Source organism: Lepisma saccharinum, chromosome 1 (assembly GCF_977018435.1).
Source record: "Lepisma saccharinum chromosome 1, izLepSacc3.1, whole genome shotgun sequence".
Classification (NCBI taxonomy): domain Eukaryota; kingdom Metazoa; phylum Arthropoda; class Insecta; order Zygentoma; family Lepismatidae; genus Lepisma; species Lepisma saccharinum.
In genome coordinates, this window is record NC_139229.1 from 16,669,318 (window position 1) to 16,691,210 (window position 21,893).

The following is a 21,893-nucleotide window of genomic DNA, read 5'->3' on the forward strand; positions in this document are numbered from 1 at the left end:
CGAACCCGGGACCCTTGGCGTCGCAGCGAAACATGGTGATGAGAATAAATGAATGATAGATGAAATGGGCAAATTGATAGCCTTGTAGATCATGCTTTCGTCTCTTAATGAAGAAATCCCGGGTTCGTTACCACACGTTGCATAGTGGTTAGGATTAACTTTAAAGGAAAAATTAGCCTATCAGAGTATGAAGTTTGGAAATTGATGACTATTATATTTTAACTTTTTTTCTTCCTAAATGCTTGCGTAGCTTAATCGCGACGAAGTGAATGAATGGGTATCAGATTAGAGAAAAAAAATAATCTAGGTATCATGCCCGGAATATGAATGCAAAACCTTGAGAAGCCAAAACTATGTAGATTGAATGTATGGGACATGAATGACATTGCTGGGATTCGAATCCAGATCTTTTTATATCCAGATCGGCCAATTTATGCAGCATTACAAATCGTATACGTTGGACAGGAATCGGTCCGTTCGAATCGAGGAAATGCGTTCCTGCTTCCTCCATTCCGTCCGCATGGCGGTTTCCGTAGCAGAGTGGTTAGCGTTAAGCGTCTGCGAAGTCGGATGTCACAGTTTTGAACCTTGGTCTATTGCTCTCTCTCTCTCTCTTTCGCTCTCTCTCTCTCTCTCTCTCTCTCTCTCTTTCGCTCTCTCTCTCTCTGTCTATTTTTCTTTCCTCTCTTTTTCTTTATTTTATTTCAGCTTCTCTATTTTTTACCTCACTGTTTCTCTGTTACTCTCTATTTCTTTAGTTCTTTCTTCATTTCTCTCTTTGTTTTCTTTTTTCTCTTTCCCCCCTCTCTCTGAGTTTCTATAATTCTCCTTTTCTTTGTTTCTCTCTCGCTCTCTGTTTCCTTCAGTTTTTGTTTCTATTTCCTTGCTTTTTCTGTTTCTTAACTTATTTTTCTTTCTTTCTTATCTTTATGTATTTCTATCCCCTCTCTTTCTCCATTTATATATCCTCCCTCTCTCTCTCACTGCTTCTTTCGCAATATCTCTCTCTCTGTCGTGTTTTTCTTTTTGTTTCTTTAGTTTTCTTCCTTTCTCTTTCTTCCTCTCCCTTTCTCACTGTGTGATTCTTATTTCTCTTTTTCTTTGTTTCTCTTCCTCCATGTTTCTTTGTTTCGTTTTCTGTTTTTGTTTCTCTTTCTTTGTTTCTTTATTTCCTTACATACCTATCTTTCTCATTCTCTGTTTACCTTTCCTTCTGTTTCTTTATTTCTATCCTGTCTCTCTTTCTTTCTCTCTCTGTTCATTTACATTTTCTCTCTCTTACAGTTTCTTTGGCTCTGCACCTTTTTTCTGTGTTTCTTTCTCTGGGTTTATCACGTCATATAGTATCATTCATCCTCGCGATTAACCCAAGAGGTAGAAAAGGATCTGGAATATCGGAGACAGATATATTCAGTTAACTCAGGGAAATTTCAAAGTGGGGCACTCGACCGTGTAGCTTTCACTACAGTTCGATTTTGGTCTTATGTAACGACTCTCGATTTTATCCCGTCACAATCGAGTTAGGTGTCCAGTTTTGGCTTGTACTCAAAAATTATTTACACTTTGCGACCTTGGTTACAGATTTTCCATTTTCACGAAGTCGAACGGATACATGTATCATCCGCATTTTGAAGGTCGAGATTTCAACACTTGCGACTCGTGGCTTATATTTTGCTCTGGTGGCCGTGAAGATTTGCCCCCGAGGAGGATCAAGGGGGACGTACCCCAAGTTTTAAAAATCGAAAAAATCACGTATTTATTATTTCCTTTTCTGTTGGTACCTCTTTCTATTTATCGGATATTCTTTTTTTCTTGTCTTCGTCTCTTCGTATTTGTTTCTGCTTGCTTGTCTTTTCTTTTCTTGAGTTCGATTCCGTTCTTGATATCAATTCATTTGTTATCTATCCCTCTCTCCCTGGAGTTGTTAGCACGACGCCAGGGGTTCGATTCTTTGCCTGGGTATTCACGGTGAATGCCCCTTCATAAATTTCATCATTCATCTTCATCTTAGCGAATAACGAAAAGTAATCTATCGCTTTTTTATATCTCTTCCTTCATCGTTTCTTTCTATGTGTGTTTGTGCGTCTTTATATTTATTTCTTTGTGTTTCTCTTTCGTTGTTTCTTTCCAACTGTTTCTCTCTTTTTTCTTTATCTTTTTCTGTTTCATTCTTTCTCACTCGATTTCCTTATTTTCTTTCTCTTTCACTTTTTAAATTCTCTTAGATTCTGTTACTTCATTTCTCTCATTCTCATGTATCTTATTTCTCTTATAAAATATTTTCCCTTTGTTGACATGAAAATATGCCGTCGGTACGTTCCACTTTAAATCAAAAACTTTTGATTTTGCCTCTCCTCCCCCAGCCCGTGGTGGTTTTAAAATATCTTCTGCATCGAGAGACTTACTTCAATTAATACACTGGACACTTCTTTTCCATTATTTGTTTTGTTATCTTCCCCGCCGCTTTTCTCGAAACAGTACAAATAACAGACGTCAACTAAGCCGCCAAGAATAAAATTGACTACCTAATGATATATCTATGTACTAAGCTCACGATAGCAAAGCAAGATTAGAAACACATTAAGATAATTTGTGTTACCATTGGTGTCCCTGAACTTCCACACTAAAGTATGTTGTTTGGAAAACATGTATTCGAATACAATCGTTCATATTTATGGATGAACGAATGCGTAACCAAAACAGGCTATGAGGTCAGTATGATTTCCGTTATATTAGACACTCCTGTTGTAACTGATGCTTTGTACTAGAGAGATCCCAGGGTTTATCCCCAGCGGAGGGGTTTGGCACAGGTCCAATCCAAATTAACCTACGCGAGGACAAAGTTGACTTTTTGACTCCATATTTTGAGTTTTTTCTCTCCTTCTCTACCCCCTCTTTCTGTTTATTTTCTCTTCTGTTATTTCTTTCGTTTTCTCTCTTTCAATTTATTTTTCCTGTTTCTATATTATCCTTTTTCTCTCTGTTTCTTTATACTTCTTTCTCTCTTTTTGTTTCTTTATACTTTTTCTTCTCTTTATACCATTCTCTTGGTTGCTTTATAATTTTTCTCTGTTTTTTATACCTTTCTTTATCTCTCTTCGTTTCTTTGTATCTTTCTCTTTCTTACTCTTTGTTTCTTTATACTTTTTCCCTCTCTCTCTCTCTCTGTATCTTTATACCTTTTCTCTCTTTCTCTTTCTTTATATTCTTTTCTTTCTACTTTTTCTTTCTTCATACCCCTTTCTCTCTCTCTCTCTCTCTCGTTGTTTCTTTATATCATTCTCCCTCTCACACTCTTTTTTCTTTATGCTTCCCCTCTCTCTCTGTGTGTTTCTTTCTCTCTCTCTCATTATACCATTCTCTCGCACTTTCATTTCCTTTACATCTTTCTCACTCTTTGTTTCCTTATACTTTCTCTCTCTCTCTCTCTCTGTTTCTTTATTTTTTGTTGCTGGCCCGAACCTGATATAGGAGGTAGAGTGAGTTTGCGATCCCAGCACCACAGGGTCTGGATTCAAGCCCCGTCCTCGACATGGTCGTTTATTATTTGGTTCATCAATCCAGTATACTGCACGTGAGTGACTTGAAATTGTTGGTACAGTCTTGGCGAAAAGATTTGCGAAGAAATGGGACCAGAGTTCGATTAGCAGAGCATAGATGTATTTACTGTACGATAATTGATTGGAGAAGAAGGCGAGTCTGTTATACCATCAATTTCCGCTGTCCTTCAATCGCAGAAAAAATGACCAAAAATGACCTTGCTCGTTTTTAGAGTATAAACGGTCATGATTCCTGTAATTTTAATATTACAATTTTGAAAAAATATATGCAAACTACAATTTATAATCGCTATCTGTCTTTATATGTGACAAAATAGTTCAAGCAACAAAAATTTACATCCCGTTTTCGTAAATTGAGGCAGACTGTTAAATCTTCATGATAAAATATTGTAAATTTACTGTCACTTCTAACAGTATGTTATATTAATTGTTGTTCTTTAAACAGTTCTAATTTTATTGTAGTTTGTATTTTAAAATTGAAAACAAAAGCAGATACTAACATGAATATTTTTTTTACGAGAAAAATACGAAATAGAATTTGAGATTCATTTACTGAATGTTTGATACAGAGGCATCTCACGGAAAATTTAACATGTTACGGGTGTTGAAGTTTCTAAAACGTTTACGAACTACTGCATTAAGCGTAACGTTCTCCGTTGTACATAGAAATAAATGATTCTTGGGTTCGATTCTCGTGGAGTTACGCATCCTCGATTCGCATCCCACTTTAAGGGACCTCCACGTTGGCGTTGTGCTTAATTCTACCACTTTGTGATTTCGTGTTCGGTGGCTGCACTATGCACATTGGGTCGGCTCACACTTTAAAGTGTAGGTCCAAGCCCGAATAACCCGCCGAAGACTACAGGGTCAACGAGGTTAGTTATAAAGTGTGGTTTACATCATATTTTCATTCACTTGTAGATGGAATTGTATCATCTGCAAATATGCTGTATAAGGGAACGAACTGTAGCAGTACTAATTGAGGTGAGTGTACAAGAACACTTTATGCACAGAAGGGCTTATTGGCATTGGGCCTGTACTTAATAAAGTGAGATCGAAAGCGGTGTGCAACGTGGCTCCATTGCCTATCGAACCCGGGGCGCGTTGATTGGACAATAGCGTTACCACTGCTCCATCAGGGAGGCCAGTGAATTTGTGTGTGTGTTGGAGGGGGTTAGACATACAATTGGAATACAACAGATGTATTTGCTGAATAGAACATTTAACAAAGAAACATTTTAATTCATTATCATTCAGCTGGGGCTTGTACCCTTAGCTTAGTGTGTAACCACACGCACCGAAGTTCCGTTTCGGGTATTCGATTGTCACCGGATGCCTGTTTTTCGACACCGCTTAACGAGAATCCAAAAGTTTTTTTTTTGGGGGGGGGACCCTTCTTGGAAAACTTTTGAGATAAATTTATATTGCAATACATTCGTCGGGATATGAAGATGAATATGTGCAGGTCGGGGAGAGTATTTACAAAACATATTGAAATCGCAGCTTCATTACGATACAACCGCGCTAGCAATTAAATTTCCTAAGTGGTCTCTACTTTAGATCTCCCCATCGAAGTTCCTGGATACAAGTTCCGATCAGGGCACGATTCTTTGTTCCTTGTCTCTGCGTCAATTCCATCCAATCATCAATCATCGTCGCCATTAGCCAAACGTGGAAGAAAAGCGACGCTAAGTAACACAAATACAAATTTACAGAATATCTTCCAACTTCAGGACGCAACATGTTATCAACTGAACGAAATTGCAATTTAATTCCTGTCAAATAGTTTTAGTTTTAGGCTTTATGCACAGTTAGTTCCAACAACGCTGTATACAGAAACGAACTACCGCATTGCTACAGCGTTGTACTACTCAGGAGCCAGGATATTTTCACTTTAATTAATTTTTTTATGACGTGAAGTACGAGAATAAAAAAGTGTGTAATTGACATTCACATTTCAAGTGTAAGTGAAATTTATTTTACCTTGTTTGTCACGCCGTTTTACAAACTTTTCACGCATTTCTCCCTTGTTTTTATGTATGCGAACTAGTCCCAACTGTCCCCTATCGTACTGTATAAAAGAGAAATAGAACGACGACAACGTGTACAATAGTAACATATGCAGAGCGTCACTGGAGCCATTAAGTTTTGGCGTAGCATTCAGCGCCATCCTACGAGAGAAAAAGCAACCCGCTGCGGTGACCAGAAATTTCAAGAGGTAACAGGGTACGTTTCGGTGGTGAAACATACCAAGCACGCAATAGAGAGAGATGAGAAGCGACGCTTGGCAATAGCCCAGTCGCAGAGAAATTACACTACACGCCGGAGTCTGGAGTTCCAGACTGAATTTGTGACGTTGCTATTGCATTAAGGTTTACTACGTCATTGTAACCTAGCCAATCTCCTTGCGCGAAGAAGTTATGAGATTCTCCTGAAAATTATGGATGCACTGGTCTCTCTCGCGGCGTGATGCCGAAATGAAAACATCACTTACCTTGAACTCGAGGCTTATTTACAAAACATAATAGCAATACACAGAGACGGCTGAAGATAAAATTTTCACCCGGGTGAGATAGATCTTTTACGCTCTTGATACTTTCCACCTTTCTATAATGAAGAAACATGCTCATCTTATATATTTACAGCTTTAATGACGAAAAATAATAGCGTTATTTTTCAAAATACTTTGTGTGTCACTGTTAAAGAACACGTTTATTGGGGTGGCCAATTGTCAACTTCACTTCCACTTATTGCACACAATTGTCAACCTCACTTCCACGTAGTACACCCAATTGTCAACCTCACTTCCACGTAGTACACCCAATTGTCAACCTCACTTCCACGCAGTACACCCAATTGTCAACTTCACTTCCACTTAGTGCACACAATTGTCAACCTCACTTGCACGTAGTACATCCAATTGTCAACCTCACTTCCACCCAGTACACCCAATTGTCAACCTCACTTCCACGCAGTACACACAATTGTCAACCTCACTTCCACGCAATACACCCAATTGTCAACCTCACTTCCACGCAGTACACCCAATTGTCAACCTCACTTCCACGCAATACACCCAATTGTCAACCTCACTTCCACGCAGTACACCCAATTGTCAACCTCACTTCCACGCAGTACACCCAATTGTCAACCTCACTTCCACGCAGTACACCCAATTGTCAACCTCACTTCCACGCAGTACACCCAATTGTCAACCTCACTTCCACGCAGTACACCCAATTGTCAACCTCACTTCCACGCAGTACACCCAATTGTCAACCTCACTTCCACGCAGTACACACAATTGTCAACCTCACTTCCACGCAGTACACACAATTGTCAACCTCACTTCCACGCAGTACACACAATTGTCAACCTCACTTCCACGCAGTACACCCAATTGTCAACCTCACTTCCACGCAGTACACACAATTGTCAACCTCACTTCCACGCAGTACACACAATTGTCAACCTCACTTCCACGCAGTACACCCAATTGTCAACCTCACTTCCACGCAGTACACACAATTGTCAACCTCACTTCCACGCAGTACACCCAATTGTCAACCTCACTTCCACGCAGTACACCCAATTGTCAACCTCACTTCCACGCAGTACAGCCAATTGTCAACCTCACTTCCACGCAGTACAGCCAATTGTCAACCTCACTTCCACGCAGTACACCCAATTGTCAACCTCACTTCCACGCAGTACACACAATTGTCAACCTCACTTCCACGCAGTACACACAATTGTCAACCTCACTTCCACGCAGTACACCCAATTGTCAACCTCACTTCCACGCAGTACACACAATTGTCAACCTCACTTCCACGCAGTACACACAATTGTCAACCTCACTTCACGCAGTACAGCCAATTGTCAACTTCACATGCACGCAGTACACCCAATTGTCAACCTCACTTCCACGTAGTACACCCTGGACTGCATTTTGCAGACGAACGAGGCTCTGGCGACTGGCACTATGGCCAGTATAATTTTGTGTGTGTTGTCCTGTTTTTGGTCCTTGCGTGTGCTGACGCATCCAAAATTTTAAATTCAAATTTGAAAAGATTCAAAACACATTTATTGTAGGTGTTTATTTAATACCAATTAATATCTGTTTATGACATCAACATAAAAGTAATCTGTTAGCTTAAATTGCTACATCATTTTTAAATATACTTATTGTGTTATGCACCAGTCATTTCAATTAATTCTTCTCAACAATAAATCCAACTCTTTTAAAATTTCTTCGGACTTCACTTTTAAACTGTAGGTCCAGTATCGATTGGTCTTTCTGTGCGTAAAGAAGACTTAAAAATAAACAAAAATAAATAAACAGCCACTCTTTTCTGATCAGAAAAGAGGTTTTGGCACCCCTCCCCCCAGAGGGCGGCTCCCCTGATAGTTAAACTATCGCTATGATCATACACAGCATCAACACAATCTCAGTATTACGATCTTTTTAAATTTTCTCTACAATACCCTGCATCTTTTTCAATATTACTCTGTGTAAAAAACACCTGTTGTCCTTGGATAATATCCCAACAATAGACATGCCTCAGTACTAGATTCAGGTTATTTATAGTAGCTTCTGGAAATCAAAAATAGGCATAGCTTCCGGTGCAGATGCCCTGGGACCCCAGACAACTCCATTGCCGGAACGACAAATGCTTTCCACCAAGCTGAATCTTTGGTTCAGATTCATATTATCGATCCACATGTTGAATATCGAGATATATATTTAATATATTTGTATCAAATATTAAAGTATTGTTACTAAGGTAATTCAATGAAATGTCCTTACTGATATTGAAAAATTGTAAAATATTGTATCTCACTACCCAATGGTCAAATTGTGTTGAGACTTCCCGCGTTTAAAGTTAAATAGTAATTCTGTTTGTATGCTTATAATGAATTCTCTTCAACGTAATTTCAATACCTATGAATTCAATAATTACACAACAGAAGGAAATGAAACGTAATAAGTAGAAAACAAGATGCAACAATTTTTTCCCTCGGTTGATACTATTGTCGACGTTCTTTTCCGTGAGTTGTACTTTTATAGTTGGCGTTTTCTTATTTTCTTCGTATTTAGGCTAATTGCGACGATGAGGATGATGGGAAAAACACTTTACCAGGGTTCGAACTTGGGACTTTTGACTTTTTATTGCTTCACGCTGACCATTCTGCCAAGGAGGATGGTTGGAAATTATTTTTAACCCCTTCCCAGCAGCGGCCTTGAAGGAAAGTGCGATCAAAAATAAATCGTTTATATATAGATGCAACCGCAAATTCGAGTCATCATAAATAATGCAAGAAACTTACTATAAAAAGAATTGCTGCGCAATGAAGCTAAGGAAAACACTCTATATATAGACTCTGCCGCAAATAAACAAACCATATAAGGTAAGGCCCCCTGCATACAGCACCATGCCCTGAAGGTACATTTAGGGAATTTGGGTGTAGGGCCACACAGCCCCACTACATATTCTCGATCTCGGCCATTTTGGAGGCGATGTGATCTGCACCACGCTCCAAGGTTGCGCCCAGATAGACATTGATTTGAGGCTGGGTGAGCCCCAGAGCCACTTTATGCAGGGATTAAGCCGGTAAAATTTCGACCTCAGAACAACCACCCCAGGAATCGAACCCGGGTCAGACACCCTGCCTACTAGACGAGCGCGGCTCTAATTCCATATATCAAAAATATATTTTTCATGAACTGAGAAAGCATAGCCAGTAGCCCACATAGACTAATAATAGCACGAAAAAGTGGTGTCTATAAACATGACTTGCCGCAATACAAGAACCGTTAATTTTGAAATCGCTCCGCAAAAAAAGGCCCAATTTTTGGGAGCCCATATATAGCTCTGCTGCAGGAAATGGGTTAAGATGAAATTTTGGAAATACAAAATATATGGATTTGCAACTTTGCATATTTTTCTAGCTCTGGTGTACCTTTCAGTATGCTAAGTTTCAAATTAATCAAAATATGCGAGTTTGAAATGTGCCTCTTCATTGGTTGATTTCACATGGAATGACCAATAGGGACAAACTAAATGAAGGAGTGTTTTGTTTTGAAGGAGCAACATGACTCATTTGTCCCCTAAAAAAAAAATACTCGCCCCTCCCTATTAAAGCGGACACACCGCACTGGGTAGCAAAGATTGTTTTTCAAACAGGCCTAAGTGGTATATCCATTAATGTAAAAGGGAGCTATGTGATGCATTTTTGTTATTTAGCGTCGCTTTTCTACCATGCTTGCCTAATCGCGACGATGATGAGTCATAATATGATGAAGGGACAGTCACGGTTATGATCCAGCCGGGTTTTGAACCCAGAAACTTCGAAATCGAAAGTTGAACACTTAACGCGGTCGACCTCCGACCAGACAAAGCTACGATTTATGTAAGCATGCCTGAAAAGCACAGTCAAACACTCATGATTGTTTTTTTAAAAGGTCATATCGATTTGATTTCAGAGCGAATCACGTTCTCACTACAGAAGGTTCCAGGTTCGAACCCTAGTTTATACATGGGTTGCTTCATAATTTAACATGGATGTTTCTTTCAGAAAGGCGATATTTTTCTAAGGACGTGCAAGTGTTGCAACTTAACGGAACTATTTATATTACTAGGCAAGAATAAATTAACTTTTCCAGTTTCTCTTTTTCTGCTGATGGAAATTTTACTCACTTATTTGATTCAGTAGAGATGCCAAGAAGGTTCCATCTGTGTTCCTGTCTTTAAGCAGACTTACTGCTGGGAGGGTAGTGCCAGTTCCTTTGGTTGAAGGAGTGTTGTCCACTCCAGAGTGGAAGGGTGATCCCCATCCCGGAAACTTTTGTCCTAGCAGCAATTAACCGGCCTCGTTTCCTCCTAGCAATTCCTTCTGCCCTTTTTTAGGTCGTCCTCTGCGGCTTCTCTGATACTATCACTTTATCAGTATCTGTCTTGTAACAGTATTTTATTACCAGACCTTCTAGTTAGTTTTAAGTGTCTTTTGTCAAGTTTTATCAGCGCTTAGAGTCGTTTACCATTGTTGACAATACTTCTGCTCAGTATTAAAGAATTGTGTCTTTTTCTCGTTCCTACTGGAAAATAGATGGAGGCACTTTACCGCTTATTAATACTCTCTTGACTATCCTTGTCCATGAATGTCTTTTTAGCGAAGGGGATTCGCATTAATGAACCTTTATTTTCCATCAATGTGATATTATTTATATAACACTTAAATACTACCTTCCGTGCTATCAGCTCACACAACTGAAATGCTCCTTAATGTGAGTCCGTGAATGCCTGTATAATAGAATTTGTCATGAAAATCCTCCATTTTGTTGACACGTTTGCTGATAAAATGGTGGACTAGATGTTTTGGTGCCAAAAAGCTTTGTTCGATATTTTCTCCGCAATGGGGCCAATAGAACCCCAAGTGTATGGCATAGTTCATTGACGAATAACATCATCTAGGTATTCATGGAATCACATTTGTAAAAATCTTAGTTGTTTCTAGTTCAATGGCAAAATAAATTTCAAGGTCATCTGGCGGGACTTGTAATATTTCTTTTAATCGAAAATTATAAAAAATAGAACATTGGCGTTTGAGTTTGTACATTAGCCTATATCTTCCAGAAATTTATTTATTTAGTTACGGCAGGGGGTTTAGTGCACAGGGTAACTTTTTATTACAAACCCCTAAACTGGCCTCTTTTCTTCTCAGTAGAAAACAGAAGTGATCACGAGCGTATTGCCTTTACAAAAGGCGCCCAGGTGGCCGCGTGAGCACTTTGCCTTAACAAGGGTGCACCACAACGCGAGACAGTTGTATTTTTAAAAAGTAACTGACGTGGTCGCGACCAACAGTTGTTTCGAAAGTTCTGAAGCGCCTGAAGAACGCCCTGACGGCAATGAAGCTGTAGTTCGAACAGTGTAACAACATATCCATTTCTATCCCAACCAATAATATCAATTTAATTTGGAGTCAAAATTTTCGCGGTCTCTACGAACGATTTATCCCAAACTTTCCCACCTTCCCAGATTGGCGCCCCTCGTTATCTCAGCGCCCAGAGACCTCCCCTCCCTCTCTGTATGGTTTCTCACCACCGCTGCATCTGGACCTTGCTTTTCCCACTCCTCTACCCGTTCTAGACTGATTTACTGTTCTGTGCTAAGTTTTCTTCACTAATGTTGTCTACTGGCACAAGTAACCTTTCAAACAAACTAACTCTCTAGCCTTCTTAAACCCGAAGTTTCATGGCTGCAGCAACACAGACCTTCCATCTGTCCTTATCCTGAGCAAGATCTATATGCTCTTTTCCATCCCTACCAATTTCATTTAGGTCCATCTCAACGTTATCCCTCCGTCTTCCTCTTCCTACTGGTCTCTTACCATCAGGTTTCCCAACAAGAATCCTGTAAACTCTTCTTTCCTCTCCCATTCGTGCCGCATGGCCTGCACACCTAAGGCTTATTGATTTAATCATTCTAATAATATCTGGACAAACAAGCTACCCCCATAACTTGCTGATCTTAACCACGCCACCTTTTTTATAGCTTATAATTACACCTAGTTATCTCTGGTCTCGTGTGCTAATTGCTTTGTACAGCATAAGCTTTCTCCGTCGACAGCGAGATGTAAGTCCAAAATACGCTGTCTAACAAATACAGTGAAATTTCTACCATAAATTGACATTATATTTCGTGTAATTAAAGAAGTTCACAAATAATATATATTACGAAAATTACGCCATCTTTGTTTTTCCGTAGAAAAGTCTGACCGTACAAACAAGGAAGCAAAAAAAAAAACCTTGGGCAGTGCAATAAAATTGCATTGTTGTGGAATATCTACTCGCTTGTGTACATAAACATGCTACAAAAACAGGTTTTTCTCGTTTTTATGTAAACAAGGGGGCTCACAAGTCAGCGAATGTGTGCTTTCTCTATGCAAACTGCATTGGAGGGCAACCATGCGAAATGCATGTGGTCTCCATGCTGGTACATTTTCAATAAATATGATAAATATTTTAGTGTTGTTTATGTTAGGCGTATTCATATGGTTTTGTAATTTTCAGTCATTTACAGATTGCTGTCGGAAAATATCGATCCATTCTGTGTATAAATAAATCTAATATTAGCTTAACAAGCAGAGGCGCACACACGGGGTGTCATGGGGAACTTTGTCCACAGCCTGTCATATTTCTTTATTCAGTTTATTCCTTTAACTCATTTTATTCTTTTTATTTCTTCTTCTTGCACTTATAGTTTAGTTTTTATCTCTCTGTTCTCCTCTCGTTTTGCAAACGCCTGTAAAGTTATCGTCTCATTTCATAAACATCTGTTTCGTTCCAATCTCGTTTTATAAACACCTGCATCGTCCAGACTCTGTTTTTCTTTCTTGCACCCATTCACTCTCACTCTTTCACTCTCTCCCTTTCCACTTCTTTCTACCTAACTTTCGCATTCTCTCTTCATCCCTCACTTCTTTCTCTGTCTTCCTTTCTCACATTCACCCAACCTCAAAACTCGAACGAGGAAATGCGAATGGTACATAGAAAGAAGTAGATAGGGAGAGACTGAGAAAAAACAGAGTAGATAGAAAGAAGAATAAGAGTTAAAGTGTGCGAGAAAGATAAACAGAATCTGGACGATGCAGGTGTTTACAGAACGAGATTGGAACGAATCAGATGTTTATGGAATGAGACGATAACGATAACTTTACAGGCGTTTACAAAACACGAGGGGAAATAAACCCATGTTAATAATACGAGACAGATGTTCATAAGCATAGACGTCCGCAGGATTTTTTCCAGGGGGAGCACATTTTCCCTCATAAAACATTGCTCAATTTGAAGTTATCATGTACATGCAATAATTAACACATATTATTTCCCCTGATATTAAATTATATGTGTAAAATATATAATTTTTGGTTAGCTTTCATTTATCAGGGGGGCGTGGTCCCCCTTGTCCCTCCTTCCGGACGTCCATGTTCATAAACCCTATGAGAACGAGACAGATGTTTATAAAACAAGACGAAACCTAGAACGAAACAGGTACTTACAACTTGACTGCCATTCATTTCAATAAATACGTTCAGTGAACTATAGATGTCACACCAAAATGACAATGCACATTTCGCCAAGACTAGTAGCTCAGATTTGATTTTTCTGTGCAACCACTCCTTGAACCTACCGCATTCATTCTGCTTTACATATTTGACAACATAAGAGCATCGAACCTGCTGTATATTCCCATTAGTGTTGTTCCTAAGTACATTCTAGCAGGATTAATTCACGGAATTGCAGAGAAGTTTTCCCTCCTAATCTTCCCATTTAAGGCATTGAGTTTTTTTCGCCGGCCGACAGAGGACTCTTCGTGTCGGCGGAAGTTCGAGATCAATTGCTGAAAAGGACCCAAGTATTCTTCCGGTACATTTGGCCTTCTCACTGCAGGCGTAGCTCGAAGACTCTTCGCTTCTTCTTGCGAGGTCCTCTTCCGCCGGCAGATCACGATCCAGGCTTCATTACATCTTAATTGCTTACTCAAATAAACCGGCGAGTCCAGCTTCTAGTTTAAACCTCCAATTTGGTGAGAGTAATCTTTAATTCAATTAAGATGGGGACACATTGGAGGGAACTGCTTACTCGGTTCTGGGAAGATTGTCTTGAGAATTTCCTTGCAAGTTTGTAACTGTGGAGGTTCTGGGATTTTCACTAAGAATGATCTCGCGGCTATGTTGGAAATGCAACTCCAAGGAAAAATAACTCTTTTAAAGTGTAAATATTGCGTGAACTAGTTTCCTGAACGGAATGGCATTTAGAAGTACCGTGTGTAGTCTTTCGTTTGGAGGTATATAGTGATTCGGATCCCACTTTTAACCCAGTCCCGATTAGTCAGCCTATCTAGGCATAAAGTGGACTTTGTGGACTTAAGTCAAAAATTTAAAAAAATACTCTTTAGGCTTTTGCTGTAAAATATGTAATTTTATCGCCAATCCACTAAATTTGGGTTTGTATAAGACATGTTCATGTGCATAAGTTTGTATGTATGTATATATGAGCATACGTGTGTGAGAGTGCGCGTGCGAGCGTGCGTATATATCTATGTATGTTCGTACACACGTGCATATGTATATGCATATATCTATGTATCAGTACCTAAAGAAGCAGAACATGGACTCGTTACTCTCTTCAACTTTGCCTTCGTTAATTACCCTTTACCTGGAAGCAAAACCAAATCGCCTGTATAATCAATTTTTACAACAAAAAAAATCAAGAGTGCCTACTTTCGGTAAAAACGAAAAAAGGTGTTTCAAATTTCGTCCCACTAAAAAAAAGTTCCGATTTTTCAAATTTGCTTTTTAAAAAATTTTCTGCTCTAATATTGATATTTACAAAAAGGCGTGTGTGTATATACGCGTACATATATACCGTATATGTGTGTACACGTGTGAGTGCATGTGTGCCTGCAAGTGCATGTATGCATGCATTTGTGTGTGCATGCATGTATGTGTAAATATCTACACATGTTTATTCACATATGCGTATGTATGTATATGAATATATGTAGAAGCAGATCAACATAGGCTTTACGTCATCCAAGACCTCACATGAAGACATGACAAAGAGAATGGGATACTTAAACCGTTTAATGTGTCTGAAATAAGTTCAAGGTGGTTTTCCTATCTAATTCTTTGTTTAGCATAGCGGACAAAGTAATACTGATAGTAAAATATAATCCTTCTATCGCTTTCCAAGCATTTGAAACCATTCTTAAACAGTGGCGAAGCGTAGAGTTCCTACCAGGGTAGGCACAAAAGTGCGATAATTTCCATTAGTTGCTTAAATATGTAAAACGAAAGGGAGGGGGGAGGGCTATGTGTGGTTCAATGTCTCTCCAGACCGCTTCTTTACTTGCCAGTGGCGTGACGGTTTCAAAAGTTTTGTTACCGGCCATCAGTACGATAATTATGTCTTAGACGTTCTCCTCCCGCCCACCAGATGTCATCGATCTAGATTTTGTTCATTTCGTTTTTTTTTATTTGTTTGTATTTTTTCAACCCCTGATTTATGCACAAACCTCCAGAAAGAACTACCAATCATGGGACATCGCTAAAATCCAACGAATAGTGCTCGAGCCCTGTTGTCAAATCTTCATCACTTTTTTCTAAATTTATTTTGCAATTGAGGTGAAAAGGGCTAGAACCCCCCCCCCCCATAATTTTCGGATCAGTCTGACGTTTGTGCATGAGCAGACGAAAGAATTCCGCACTTTCAGCGACTGTCAGTTTGGTACTTTCTACTGCTGCCAACTTATTTTTTTTTTTAGCAAGACTTCCTCGCACCGAGGAAAACACCATTGTTATCTGTTGTCTAACTAAAGGAATGGTTGTAGTTAATTCCAGTCTTGGCTTTCTAGATAAATGAATTTCTGACACCTGTATGTGCAAGTAAACAATTTAAATTTTGAATATTTTCGTCTCATTTGTTCTGATCTATGCTAATCGTGACGATGAGAATGTATGGAGAATGAATTGAAGATGAACAGGGAAACATTGACATGACCACAATTAGGTCACCAGGCTTCGTAACGTGTTAGGATGACCACCACGGGGCTTTAAAGAAAAAAACATAAGTAAAGGTGACCTCTCTCATTCAGTGTGTATACTTCGCATCCTAGTTTGTTCTACCCCTCGTGTGAGTAGACACCTTTACATGATAATAGAACATAGGATCCTTGTTTGGGACCCGGCAACACGACAGTTTACTATGTAACATATAAAAAGGTTATAATAAATGTAGTTGCTTGAGAGAATAGAATCCCAATTTTTAGGCGCAATTCAGCTCTTTTCTGACAATCCAATGTGACAACACTGGCCTGTTCCGCCGGACCTGAAACAGACATGGCCCGCGCAATAAACCCATAACAGTCTTTGTCCTAAACCCAAAAAAGTCTTCACTTGCATTGTAATCTCATTGACCGTCCTCTTCTCTTGTTATCCCTTCAGGGTAAACGAAACTGCCTACCTCTTCGCTTGTGTCGGCTGCATAAAAACATGTCTGCTTGTAATATCTATTCGACGACAGTGTTAACGCATTAAATAACATTTCAACAACTTTTAATTTTTTTTAATATTTTGCTGTCACTTGCCACTGCTACTTGCAAAGGAAAATATAGTTGAAAACATTTTAGAAATGATTGTTATAAGAAGGAAACATGAAAGACCAAAAGTGGGTCCTACCTTACCGATGATTACATATTCACTCGATTGTTCTTGCATTTCAGTCCAGCACTTCTTGCATAAATCTGATCGCTGCACACGACACGAATCACAAACAAAGCTCTACCGCCACGAACCTCGCGCTCTGAGCCACGCTCCCTTGTAGCGTCCTGAGCAGGAGGCAAGTTTTTACAGACAGGAAATAAACGTGGGAATCCCTGATCACGATAAAAATAAATTATTCTATTTCCAGTGAAAGTAAAACTACTTTGTAAATATATGGCGTAGCTAGCATTTTAATTTACATAATTTGGTATGAAGACTTACTTTAGAAATATAAGTTCTTTGGACTTTCTGTTTACGCTACGGTGTTGGGTGAATCGACAAGACCATCAGCACTCGGACCAGAAAACGAAGTCAGAACTACAGTACTCCGTAATTTTCAATTTCACTTACACTTGTCGATGAAAGGAAGGAAAACCTAAGTTTCGTACAAAATATGGAGAATGTACAATGAAATAGAAATATCTCTGCACGAACACAGGCTAATGTTTACAAAAAATGCCGGTACACCACAAATTTCCAACCCTGGCGGAAATGCAGTGTTGCTGATATTCTGTTCGTCCTAGTGGGTAACACCGCGAGGCCGGCCTCAGGAGCACGTTATAAGCATACGTACAGTACTCGTAAGATTAGGCTTCCCGCATATACGACCGTAGGACGGAATGTGAAGAGAAGAGACCCCAGCCAATGTGCCTCACTCTGTGGAAAGTTCGTATACTGGACAGGGTTAGAATTTTTTTGTAATTATCATAAATGAAAATTCCAAACTTTTCCATTGCATTACATGTGTTTTGACGAAATAAATAAATACACCTTTAAAAGAGTAATGGTGTGGGTAGGTCCGGCCTCCTGGCCTCATAGGACGCTTCGCCACTGTTCTTAAACTAGAAGATATTCATGCTGCACGCAAGCCTTTCCCACATTTGTGTCTATGTTCTCAGGGACTGTGTAAACCTTTTGTTGTACTGGGTTATTCAGAAGCTCTGTACACGTATTAGAAATTACCATTAATAAATTACGTAATATGTACTGAATTTTATGGCGCTTAAATTACTGTAAACATTCTTGAAATTTCTATTCCTTGCACTTGTCAATCTTTTCAAATCCTGTGGACATCTAGACGATAGTATTTTTTTATTGTACTCTTTCTTTGAACTGGAAGACACTTAGGCGCCAAAGTTAAAAAGAAGTAGACGCGATACTGAAAACGTACTTAACAAAGTTAAAAAAAGAGGCGCCATATTGAAAACCCAACCGCCAAATTGTACCTCAGTCAACAGAGAAAAATACCCATATATGAAAGACAAATATTTCATTTTGGTAATGATTAAATCTTATTTAAAAAATTAAGATATGCAGTTTACTACAATCCCTCTAGCAGTTAGAACGCAACTTTGTCACACAAATTGTCTCAAATTTCTCTGTTCTCAAATAATTGTTTCAAATTATCTCATACAAGTATAAACTGTTCTACTACAATGCTATTCTTATCTGTATACGATGGAACCATTTTTGGAACCATTTAAAGAAATGTGGGTTTGTAAACTTTCTTGTTTACATTAACTTTTGCAAATATTCGATCAACTCTTTTTGTGCAATGATTTAGTGCGAGAATGATGGAATAAAAAGAAAAGGAAAGATGAAGTTCTTCTCTGACTCTTTAAACCTCTTTTACTAAATTTCCTTGTGTATTATTCTTACTGTTTCGTTAATATTATACATAGACCCTACTTCAAACATTAAGTACAAGCCTATCTTGAGAATAAAATCGATTTTAGTGCCATCTATCGTTATGCGGGGCAATTAATATTTTTTAGCATTTTTCTCTTTACGTGAACTTTCGAAAAGGGTACATCAGCTCTTTTTAAGTCCACTTTATGCACAGATAGGCTAATCAGGACTGGACGTACAGTTTGCACAGTCGTTCGAATCACTTTTAATGTCCCTCCCAGCGGCGGCGCCAGGATTATTCATTTAGGGGTGCTGAGGGGGTGCGGAAATAAATTTAGGGGGTGCTATTCTGAAAATAAGGAAAACATGAAACTCGCATGCAACCTGTCAAAACTGGGGAAGGGGGGCAAGGACAGTTTACTTTCCCTTTTGCGGGGGCAAAAAATAGCTAAAAGCGGCGGTCAACTGCAGCTCTAATCGCCGTCACTGATTAACATAAATTACTGACTGAAATTGCCCTCCTCCTCCTGGACGTCCATGATGATATGTATTAAGTCTTATACTCCAAGAAAGTGGTCATACAGTGTAAATATTCAGATACATGTTGGTCTTATTGAACTATGTACTGAAATACAAAATAAAATCATCTTGCCCTTAAAAATACAATTTTTGAACCTTTACAATGTAACCAATGGAGGTACAAAATACATAGTACATTATACCTTCCGTTTGCCACAGGACAAAACGCGAAGAACACAGCAACTGTGTCATCTTTAAAATCTCTTCTGCACTATCCCCAACAACGAACTGTAAAATTTCTTCGTGAACATTGGGCCTCTTCCTAACAGTTTTTGAAACAGCCTGAAATCGTACGTTTACTAGACATGTTACGTGGAACAAATACATAGAACGTATTAACATGAAAACTACCCTTCACGTTACAACTCGCATTAAATAATTTCCCGAGTACGACCTGGTTTTACCTTGGAAGCAGCTGAAATTCTTGCTCCAGTACGAGGAAGAACAAGCAGGCGGAAAAAACAAACAAAAAACAACAAAAAACTCAAATTAAGCTATAGGCAATTATCAAAAACCACGGACAGATACAAGAGAAGAAAAAATCACAACAGCAATGCTGAGGAAAGAAAAAAAATGGTCGCTGATCTTTATAGAGGTTGCCGCCAGTACAGAAAAGTATGTATATCGGCACCTCTTTCAGTGCTTGCCTGTTGCATACAAAAATAACGGTCTTACTTCAGTACCTAACATTCTGTGCTCAATATGACGACATAACATAATATTACATATTAATGTTAGGGTTTTCAGTTGAACGTAGGGGGTGCGGAAGAAAATTAAGGGGCGCGGAAGCACCCTCGCTCCACCCTGGCGCCGCCCCTGGTCCCTCCACAGGGTATCGAAGGAATAATTTCAGAGTGACTGAATATTGTGTATTGTAATGATAGAAAATCAATATACCCCTCGTTAACCCGCGTAATGTTGCTCGGTATAAAGTGCGCCCGCAGAAGGGGGCCAGGAGGGGTACTTGCCACCCTCCCCCATAGAGATATCTGGAAAAACTTCATTTAAGTTAAATTGGCAAATTGTAGGGTGAAAACATGGACGAGGGGTGCTGTGAAAGACGGCACATCAAGTACCTATGCAAATAAACCTAGTGCCGGGGATCAGAGGCGGCGATTTGGTTTCAAAACCGGGGGGTATGGTGCCATAACTATGGCGGCAAAGACCGTATATTTGCATTTGTATATAAGGTTTAGCATAGTGCGGGGGCAAAAGTTGCCACTGCTGGGGATGCTTTATGAGAATTTTCATAACTGGGGGAAAGCATCACTCCAGGTTTCTCGGCACTTTAAGCACTGCTGCCTGCCCCCCGAGGAAAAATTCTACGGTGGTCTTGCTCGGTATCTATACACTGTTTCGGGTATCTCTGGAGCAAGGGAGCGCATAGCGGCAGAGAAGGGGGCGATCGAGTGAGCAGAGCGAAGCAGCACACGCAGTTGCGAAGGCTGGTAACTGCAGTCGCTTGCCCCCTCCACGCAATCCCATTCCCTCCCAAGAGCCGTCTTGCGTCACTACTTGCTCAGACTTATTTTCCTTCACTTGCTCCAGAAATATCTGAGACAGAGCATAAATAAATGAGCTTTTAGAATGCAAAGAACACCCTGTGCGAATATCTGTTGCAGTTTTGCTCTTCCTTATTAGCAATGACAATCTGTTGCACGACTTTTGGACCACCCTGCGCTGGCAATTAAAAAGTGGCCGCGAGTTCACATTTGGAGCGGTTGATTTCGTGACTTGTAACTCCCTCACTTTCATGAACCACAATAGCTCCAGAGTGTTCACCGCATCAACGAAACTTGCTTTTTTCTGCTCTCTCTCTCTCTCTCTCTCTCTCTCTCTCTCTCTCTCTCTCTCTCTCTCTCTCTCTCTCTCTCTCTCACACAGACACACCGAAACACTGGAGGTCACTGCCCCTGACCTCCCCTGCGTATCATAACGTGATGCACATACAGCGTACACTTCTGCGAAAATCATCAGTTTCGTGCTTGTCATGCTGTGCAGACACTTGATTTCACACACATTCAAGCGGTGCATCACACACAATCGTGAAGAAAAAGTGTGAAGATCGATAGCATTAACTTCACGAATGAGAACCACCGGCAAACAAGGAAAACCCGTGCAGAACATGGAATTCCACAGGCGTTTTGCTAAGCCCACTTTAAGGGTGTAACTTATTTTGAGAAACGTTATTTTACCGTAGCTTTTCTTCTGTGCGGTCTTATCGAAAACCTTTCAACCATTTTATGTTGGGTTTTGCCAGAGTTTGACACAGACTTTGAAATTGGAATACAGTACATTATACTGGTAGGTTTATTTCAGTATGAGCCTTTGCGACTGTACACACATTTCCATACATCAATGAAGTTTCTTCTTTTCAATATTTTCCATATCCCCTCTCCTTATGTCCTCACATGATCAACTTTACCTTTTATATTTATTGAGGGCTCTTCCCTCACTGCAATCTATCAACCTAAGGTTTTATTTCTTCATAATTTTGCACTGATAGCACTAGCTTTCTGTCAGTGGCGTGCCCGAGTAGGGAGGCGGGGGTTGGTGGGGGTTATAACCAGTGATGTGCTGTAGACTATAAGTTTACGTCTACGTGCGTTGTCTACACGTAATCTACGCGTAGATTACATTGGGTTGTAGTTTACATAGGCTACGTAGACCATCTAAAGTGCATTAAAATTAATTTTCAAGGGTTTCATGAAAGGAAAGTGACATTTTTAACTGTGTTGGTTCCTAACGAAATGAAAATAATCCTATTTACAACAAAATTTCTGTCTTCTATTATCA

At 39.5% G+C, this 21,893-nt stretch overlaps 1 protein-coding gene across 2 annotated transcripts in view; it reads left to right on the forward strand.

Annotated features, from left to right (window-relative positions):
- Positions 1-21,893, forward strand: part of LOC145993200 (uncharacterized) — a 776,759-nt gene that overhangs the window by 84,656 nt on the left and 670,210 nt on the right. The window lies entirely within an intron of this gene.